Source organism: Budorcas taxicolor, chromosome 7 (genome assembly GCF_023091745.1).
Source record: "Budorcas taxicolor isolate Tak-1 chromosome 7, Takin1.1, whole genome shotgun sequence".
Taxonomy (NCBI): Eukaryota; Metazoa; Chordata; class Mammalia; order Artiodactyla; family Bovidae; genus Budorcas; species Budorcas taxicolor.
The window spans coordinates 16735459-16744838 of record NC_068916.1 but is presented as its reverse complement, the minus strand read 5'-3'; positions in this window follow the sequence as shown (position 1 = coordinate 16744838).

Genomic DNA, 9380 nt, shown 5'->3' with positions numbered 1-9380 from the left:
GCAGGTGAGTTCTGACTCCCCCAGAGGCAGGACGGTGTCTCAGGGTCAGGGTCTCAGGTTCGCATCCTGACTCCACGCTGTCCTCAGTAGGCAAGTCCTTGACTCTTCTCCCCCAGCCTCAGCATCCCCAGCTGTGAAATGGGGTCCATAGGATCCTCGTGGAAAGGAAAACAAATCAAATAGGTACTGCAGTCACCACGGCTGCTCTGAATCCAGGGGCAAGGCTGGGGTGGGCAGAGAGCACCCCCACCCCTGGCTCCCCCACACCCAGTGGGCTCAGCTAAAAGCCTCACGTACCTCTCCCAACAGGCATTTACGGGGCCTCTTCTGAAGTCACTGGGTTTCCTGTTGTGAGTGTGTGTGTGTGTCTTATGGTCCTGCATCGAGCTCCCTCGGAACACCCAACCTGTGTCCCTCCCTGGTAGGGGCAGGGTTGGCAACCACCAGGGAAGGGGGCCGGGCTCTGGCTGGAGTTGACTCTAGCCACCAGGGATGTCCTGGGGCCTCCAGCAGCTCCTGAGGCATCACTGTGCCCCGAAGAGGAGGGGTCTGGGTGTCAGCCTTTCCTGGCCAATTGCAGACCTCGGTGTGCATCCCCTTCCCCAGGGAGTCTTATAAAGCAGATTTGAGGACTTTCCTCACACTGTGCTGGTCAGGGGTTAGGATGCTGCAAGTCCACTGCAGGGGCCACGGGTTTGATCCCTGGTGGGAACTTAGGATCCCATGTGCCTAGAGGTGCAGCCAAAGGAGTGAGGGGAAAGGCAGACTCTGCTTTGGCAGTTCTGACGCCCACTTAGAAGCCAGAGAGGCACCATAAGTGGGGGTGTGCTGTAACAAAGCTCCTCTGCCCCCAGCTCCACGTTGTGCCCGGGACGGCCTCCCCTGACCCCAGAATTCAGAGCTGAGAGGCTGGGACCAAGATCGAAGTGGACTCCTGCCCAGGGCTGGTGGGTGGGGGGTGTCTTCATGGTTCCGTTCAAGGTTAAGGCTTTGAGGGCCTAGTGTCTGCATCCTTTCGTCTCTGTGTCTCTTGTTTGTTTCACCTCCGTGCTTTCCTAGCTCATTTGGAAAGGATTTTCAGAAGAGGAGAGAAAACCATAGACAACAGTGTTGTCCTAGAGAACCTAGTGATCGGAGTCTATCACTGGAGACTAGTGTCCTGGAGTCAAGTGATAGGAAGGACCAAGTTGTGCCATGAGGGTGTTTTCACTGCAGAATAGGAGGCACTGGGGCAGCAACACTGGCCCCTTGCCCTCTGCCCCCAGCCTGGAGCCCACTCAGAGCAGGACAGGTAGGGGTGGTGTGGAGCTGCGAGCCCTGAGCTCTGGGACACCACACACAAGTCCTGCAGCAGAATTCAAGCCGGCCCCGGAGCACGTCTCCCCAGTGAACGCCTTGCTTTCCCCACCCAGGGCTCCAAAAGAACAGACCAAAGACCTCCACCATCCTGTGTGTAGGTGGTGCCGAGTGCTGGGGCGAGGGGGGACCTCAGGGAGGTAGGAGGTGGTGGTGGGCATGCTACCTCTTAGCTGTTGGCGTGCTGTTCACCTCAGAGTCCTTCACGGAACCGTGAGGAAGTCGTTGGTATTGTTCCCATACTTCTTTAAAGGTGATACCCTGAAGCTCAGCCCATTGGGAAAACAGACACCATTCAGTGCTGGTGACCTTTTTCCCCACCAGTTTGATAACAGAGCATCCTGGGTTTAGACCACCCATTACCTCGGTGCATCTGAATTGTCCGTCTTGGGGTTCAGCCGGGATGGGAAGTTGGGGATGCTGAGGGGACACAAGGCCTCCCGCTCGGAGGGACATTCTGCCTGTGTAACCACACAGGGGTAGGAAGGGGCTCAGGTACCCATGGGCACAGGCCAGGGCCTGGACCCAATCCCCAGCTCTCCTGGGGATCTTTCAAGTCACCCCAGACAGTTGAGGGAGGGAATTCCCGCATTGTGAGCACACAGCCAGCCCCTCTGCACCTGGACCTCCAGGAACAGTGTCCCTCTGAGACCCCGAGGGCGTCTAACCTCCACCAAATGGGACAGAATTTGCAGAGCCTCTGATTCAGAGAAGTACCAAGAACTTCAAGTCATTGACCTCAGAACATTAAACTGAGCACAGTGGGGCTCTCTGAGTGTGGGGTCCTGTGTGGGCATGGATCCATGGCCCGACACCCTTTCTGTTTAGGAGCTTTCTGGTTAACTTTGGCCTTCCTGTAGACTCTGGAACCTCAAAATCCACCTTCGCCTTTGTTCCAAGGATCAGCTTCTGTCCCATTGGTTTTCTCAAAGTTGAAAGATTTGGGGACTTCCCTCGTGGTCCAGTGGTTAAGATTCCATGCTTACAAGGCAGGGGGCATGGATTCCACTCCTGGTTGGGGAACCAAAATCCCACATGCTGCACAGCCAAAATTAATCAATTTTTTAAAAGTTCAAGGATTTGGTTGAGTCCTAGAAGAAACTCAGCTCAAAGAGCCTCAGGGTGGGTGTCAGGGAGAGGGGCCAGGGCTCAAGGCAGACCACTGGAGGGTCCTTTGCTGTTGGAGGCACCCTAGACAGGAGGTGGGGGTGGGCACAGGGCAGGGGAGGTGGTCTGGTGGCACATAGATGAAGTGCCTCTCTCTGGCAAGTGAAGCCTCATGGCAAACTCTGGTGGGTCAGCCATGTGAAACACCCCCTGCCGCCCGACCCACACCAGGCAGCCAACCCTTGGGAGCACCGAGAGACGGGGCAGAGCAAGTCCCCAGAAGCAGTCTGCAGTGGTGGAGCTCCAGGACCACCGGGCCCCTCAGGAAGGACTCCAGGGACTCCAAAACTAAAACCAGTTCTGATTTACAAATAAATACATGTGAGCTTTCTCTTTCCTCCATGTCCATAAAGTCAGACCCAGTGCAGCTAAATAAATATTTTTTAAAAAGAAAGGGATGTGTCCAAGACAGGTTTCAAAGTCCTTTGCAGAGATGGAAGGAGGGCAACTGACCTGGAGGCATCAGGGCCCCAGACCCACAGAAAAACCATAGTATAAACCTTAAATACGCTTTTTCAAAAGCCTTGGACTTTTTTGTTTTTTTTTTCTAATTTCTTAAAATCTGAAAACATTCCTCTCATCTGCTTTCATGACCAAAGAAGAACATTAAAATGTATTATTTTCAAACCCTTTTGGCCACATGAAGATGCAACCTGTAAACGTTTACAGTTTAAGATGTGATGTGTGTAAAGCACCCACTTCCTGGATTTCTTCCTTTGCAGCCGCTTTGAGTACCCTGCCCCATGCCCAGTGCAGATTAGAGCCTTAAAAAGCCAGACATCAGGGAATTCCCTGGCAGTCCCGTGATTAAGACTCCGTGCTTCCGTGCAGCGGGCTTGGGTCCAGTCCCTGGTCAGGGAACTGGATTCCACACGCCGCAGCTAAGACCTGGCGTGTGTGGTTTAGTCATCAAGTCGCGTCCGACTCTTGCGACCCTGTGGACTATGTAGCCCACCAGGCTCCTCTGTCCATGGGATTCCCTAGGCAAGAATATTGGAGTGGGTTGCTGTTTCCTTCTCCAGGGGATCTTTCCCACACAGAAATTGAACCTGGGTCTCCTGCATTACAGGCAGATTCTTCACCAGCTGAGCTACAAAGCCAAATAAATAAATAAGCCGAGCATCAAGGCATCAGGGAATTGCCAGGTGGTCCAGTGTTTAGGACTCAGCATTTTCACTGCCTGGGCCTTCGGGTTTGATTCCAGGGAACTAAGATCCTGTAAGCTGTGCCTGTGGCAGGGCAGGGGAGGACGGGGTGGGGTCGGGGAGGGGAGGGTGGAAAAAGAAGCCAGGCATCAGACAGGAAGGTGTGGGCAGCACGTCCAGGGTGACAATGGAGGAAGCCGATGGGGAAGGGGGAGGCCGAGCGCAGCCATCCCCGAGCGTCCATAGGCAGGCCGATTCACAGGGGCCTGGGTTCTCCCTGCGTGCTCTGTGTGTGCCTCTGGGAGGAAGGGGTGCAACCCTCCACTCGTATGCCTGTCTCGCTGTATCTCTTCCCATCATTTCCCCTCTGTGCACATCTGACTCTGTGTCCAAACCTCTGCTTTTTATAAGGACACGAGTCCTGGATCAGGGTCCACGATGATGACCACATATTAACTTAATCGTCTCCAAAGACCCTGCCTCCAAAGAAGGTCACATTCTGAGCTCCTGGGGGTTAGGATTTCAACATACCTTTTGGGGGGCCACAATTCAACCCATGAAAGGCCTTTCAAATCTGCCCTGGTGGTCCAGTGGCTAAGACTCCATGCTCCCAATGCAGGGGGCCTGTGTTCAATCCCTGGTCAGGGAACTAAATCCCACCTGCCTCAACTAAGAGTTCAGATGCTGCAACTAAAGATCCGGAGTGCCACAACTAAGACCCAACACAGCCGAAAAAATAAACATATATATTTTTAAATGTGTCACTGGGTCTTTTCTGAGTTCTTCCCCAAAGCAGTGCAGGGTAGGGGGTTGAGGGTGGTTAGTCAACCGTCCCTGCTGAGTTTCCTTCTGGGACTTCCATGGAAGAGGGGACTGAGTAAGCTAGAAGGACTCCTCCTGCTGGATATGAGCTATGTAATTTGGGGGCCTAGTGCAGCATGAAAATGCAGAGCCCCATCTTTAAAAATTATTCAGAATTTCAGATACACAAAATGTAGTGTATCTGTAAAATGGAACATTATTCATCCTTTAAAAGGAAGGAAATCCTCACACATGCTACAACACAGATGAACCATGGTAAGTGAAATAAACCAGGCACAAAAGGGCGAATGTGGTAAGATTCCATTTACGTGAGAGCCCTGGAGAAGTCAAGTCCATGGAGACAAAGTGGAATGTGGGGGCCAGGGGCTGGGGGAGGGGATGGGGAGCCAGTGTTTAGTGTGGACAGAGTTTCAACTGAAGATGGTGTGGATGGTTGCAGGACAGTGTGAATGTACTCAATGCTGCTGAGCTGTGCACTCTTTCAAATGAGTTCTAGGTTATGTATATTTTACCACACTTAAAAATAAAGTTTTTTAAAAGTCTATTAGGAATTTCAAGACGACAGGACTTCCCTGGTGGTTCAGTGGTTAAGACTTTGCCTTCCAATGCACGGGGTACAGGTATGATCCCTGATCGGGGAGCTAAGATTCCACATGCCTCGTGGCCCAAAAAACTGAAAAATAAATGAAAAAAAAAAAAACAGACACAATATAGAAAATTCAGTAAAGACTAAAAATGGTCCACACACACACAAAAATCGTTAAGAAAAGGGGGGGTTAGTGTACTTCCCTGGTGGTCTAGATGGTAGGATCTGTCTGGGAATGCAGGGGACACGGGTTCGATCCCTGGTCCAGAAACTAAGAGCCCACATGCTGCTGGACAACTAAGCCCACACACCACAACTATTAAGCCCGAGTGCAGCAACTACTGAAACCCACACGCCCTAGAGCCCATGCTGCATAACAAGAGAAGCCACAGCAACGAGAAGCCCGCACATGGCAACTAGAGAGTAGCCCCACTTGCTGCAACTAGAGAAGGCCTGCACGTAGCAACGAGTCCTAGCACAGCCAAAAATAAATAAAGTTATTAAAAAAAAAAAAAGAATTTCAAGATGGCAGCCGCAAGGCATGAAACAGCAGGTGCTACCCTATGGATCAGATGTTGCCCCATGGGCTGTCTACATCCTGCACCACCTGCAGCCAGTAGACCTCCCAGTGCAGCCAGGTGGGGAGAAACCTGCTCACGGCTGGTGTTCTCATCACCTGGATGAATACAGTCCAGGTCTGTCTATGAAAACTCACAGCACGCCCTTGCTGGCAGACATAATCGGTACAATGAAAAGCAAGCTGGGTGGTGACCAGCTCCTAAGGGCAGAATTCTGGTTTCCCTCCTGACAAGGTCTGGGTGTTGCAGGCAGATGACTTGCCCTTTTTTGGGTCCCAACCCAAGGACCCCAAGGAGGGCCTTCCCTGCTGTGGTCACATGGAAAAGGGAGCATGTCAGCCCCACCTCTGAGCCAGGACAAAGCTTGCTCCCCTCCCACCATCACTTACCCCAAATCCCCCCTTACCCATGCTCCCACAGCTGAGTTAGGGGTCCCCACTGGACTCCTGGCCCTGAGGCAGGGGGTAGTAGGACCTGGGCCACTGATGCCTCTGTGCCCACAGCTTGCTTATCTCAATATCCTTCCAAGCATTCTTATATTCAATCCACACATATTCACCAGGTCAAACACTGCAGGACCATCCACACACAAGCAAAAAACACAATATAGTCCATCCATATGATGAAATATTGTTCTTCAGTTGCTCAGTCGTGTCTGGCTCTTTGCAACCCCATGGACTGCAGCACACCAGGCTCCTCTGTCCTCCACTATCTCCTGGAGTTTGCGCGCGTTCATGTCCATTGAGTTGATGGTGCAATCAAACCATCGCATCTCTGCCACCCTCCTTCTCTTTTTGCCTTAGTCCTTCCCAGCATTCAGCTGTAAAAGGGAACAAATCCCTGACACACCTGAGACAATGTGGATGAACCCAGAAAACATGATGCTCAGGGAAAGAAGCCAGACACAAAAGGCCACATAGTGTGTGAATCCATTGATAAGAAATGTCTGGAATAGGCAGATCCACGGAAAGTAGGTCAGTTATTACCAGAGGCCTGGGGGGGTGGGGGGTGGGAATGAGACCTGCTGCTCACTGGGCATAGGGCTTCCTCTTGGGGCGAAGAAAATGTTTTGGAACTAGATGGAGGTGGTAGTTGCCGCAACCTTGTGAATGTAGGAAAATCCACTGAATTGTTCAGTGTAAACTGGAGAGTTTTCTGGGAATTCCTAGCTGTTCAGTGGTTAGGACTCTGTTTTCACTGCCAAGGGCATGGGTTTCATCCCTGGTGGGGAAACTAAGATCCCACAAGCCACACAACATGGCAAATAAAGCAGAGTAAGACAAAATAAAACTACAATAAGGGAGAATAAAATAGGCTCAGTGAAAAAAGAATACAGCTGCAATATAAGAGACACAGGAGACGCAGGTTCAATCTCTGGGTCAGGAAGATACCATGGAGAAGGAAACGGCACCCCACTCCAGTATTCTCACCTGAAAAATCCCATGAACAGAAGAGCCTCGCGGGTTCATGGTGTCATAGAGTCAGACATGACTGAGTACATGAGCATCTTTTCACGTGACCATTGCCCATCTGTATGTCTTCTTTGGAAGCCTCTGTTTATTCTTAACAGGTAATGTTCACCATTCAAAGCATGCAATGTCCAAAGATGATTGAATGAAAACTCCCCTTCTCTCTGCTTTCCTTGCCACCCGGCTTTCCTCTCTTGAGCTGCCTGTGTGCACAAGCACTTTCAAATCAACTATTTGTTGATGTTGTATTTTAAATAGGTGGGTGGCGAAGCCACCAGGTCTGTGTTTTAAACCCACCAAAATGCTGAGTGGGGCATGTTTTACTGCTTGTAGAGTGTCCTGCATTTCAGAAACTGTAAGCTTATTTAACAAGTGTTTTCAGATTCATCCATGCTGTAGCATGTATCAGAACTTCATTCCTTTTGAAAGCTGAGTGATGTTCCATCATATGGATGGACCACACTGTGTTTATCTGTTCACCTGCTGTCTGGTCGCCTGATAATCTCTGCACCTGCTACCTGACTGTTCCCCCCACAGTCTACACGGAATCTGATTGGCGCAAATAATCATGCTTCTACCTTTGGGTGAAGATGACTAATGCTGCTATGAACATGGGTCTACAAATACCTCTTTGGTTCCACTGGGCTTTTTTTTTTTTTTTTTTTTTTGGTCTCTTCCCTTTTCCCTCTCCACCTCCCCTTCCTGGATCATGGTAACAAAAGAGGGATTGATAATGGTCCTTCAGATTGAAGAGACAGACCCTAGCATGATAAGGCCCAAGAAATATGCCAAAATCGCCCATTGTGACTTTCATCAGCCCCACACAATTTTGCCTTCATAGGTTCTATCCCCCATGGAAAAAGGAAGAAAAAAATACATTTTACAACACTGTTGGCATAAAGATGACTGAAACTCCAGCTAGATTATATATTTTTTCTTCTTATTTTAAAAGAAAGCAAAAGATTTGCAAAAAGCCCCCAAGTATGGTAGGCCCTAGTCACCTGGGAGGAAGGTCACCCCTGCTAAGAGGTCAGGCCCGGTTCTTTTTTCCTTTTGTTTACCCTGGAAGTGTATTTGGTTTTGGGTGGGGGTAGTTGTGTTTTTGTTTGTTTCTGTCCACACGGTATGCAGGATCTTAGTTCCCTGACCAGGGATGGAAGCCACGCCCCCTGCAGTGGGACCGTGGAGTCTTAACTGCTGGACCATCTTGGAAGTCCCCGGGAAGTCCCAGCCAGGGACCATTTGAGAAGTCCCAGTTCTCGTTCTTTGAAAGGTCTGGTCGCCTTATAAGCTCTGTGTCTGCTACCTGACTGTTCCCCCCACAGTCTACATGGAATCTGATTGGCGCAAATAATCACGAGAATAGAGATGAGGTTCCAAAGAGAGACGATGAAGGACCCTAAGCACCACTGGAGATGCTAGAAGCCCCTTCCGATCAACTACCTGCTGAGGGCCCTGCACAGCACAGCTAAAGGCACCACCCTGCACCGTGCCTGGAAGCTGACAGCCAGGTGTGCCCCCGCCCTCCACCTGCACCATAAAAGACAGGCTTCTGTGACCCAGAGTCCTGAGAGTCCTGACCCCTGGCTTTTCCACAGGTCCATCTATTGGTCCCCCTCATTCAGGACGCTGTGGTCTCCTAGCGACCACAGCGGCCTCAGGATCTTTCCACAAAACAGAGCTGATCGGATGGCTCACACGGCACCCCGCCATGCCCTGTTTAAAACTCCCCAGTGCACCTACTTAGGCAACCCTCGTGATCTGGGCCCCACCTATCCTCTCCAGCCAGGCTCTCCTGCTCCCCCTGACATTTCCATGATCTGTCTCCAATCCCTGCTGGCACTGTCCCCACAGCAAGCTTTCCCGTCTAGCTGCTCCTTTATTTATCTTGTTTTGGTGGCACCCGGTCTTTGTTGCGGCACTCAGGATCGCTAGTTGCAGCATCTGAACACTTAGTTGTGGTGTGTGGCATCTAGTTCCCTGACCAGGGATCAACCCAGGACCCCCTGCTTTGGGAGTAGGGAGTCTTAGCTGCTGGACCCCCAGGGAAGTCTCTAACTGCCCTTTATGGCTTCTTTCAAACACCTTCGACTTCCCCATCCTGGCCCTTGAGTGGATCAACTTCTGGAGGCCTTTGCTTCCTTGATAGAAAAGGGAATGATAGTGCCAGCTTCACAGATTTTAAGGAGGATTCAAATCCTACCTTACCAACAGCGCTTGCTTTGCACATCACCCAGCCTGGCCATGGCCTCTGGGT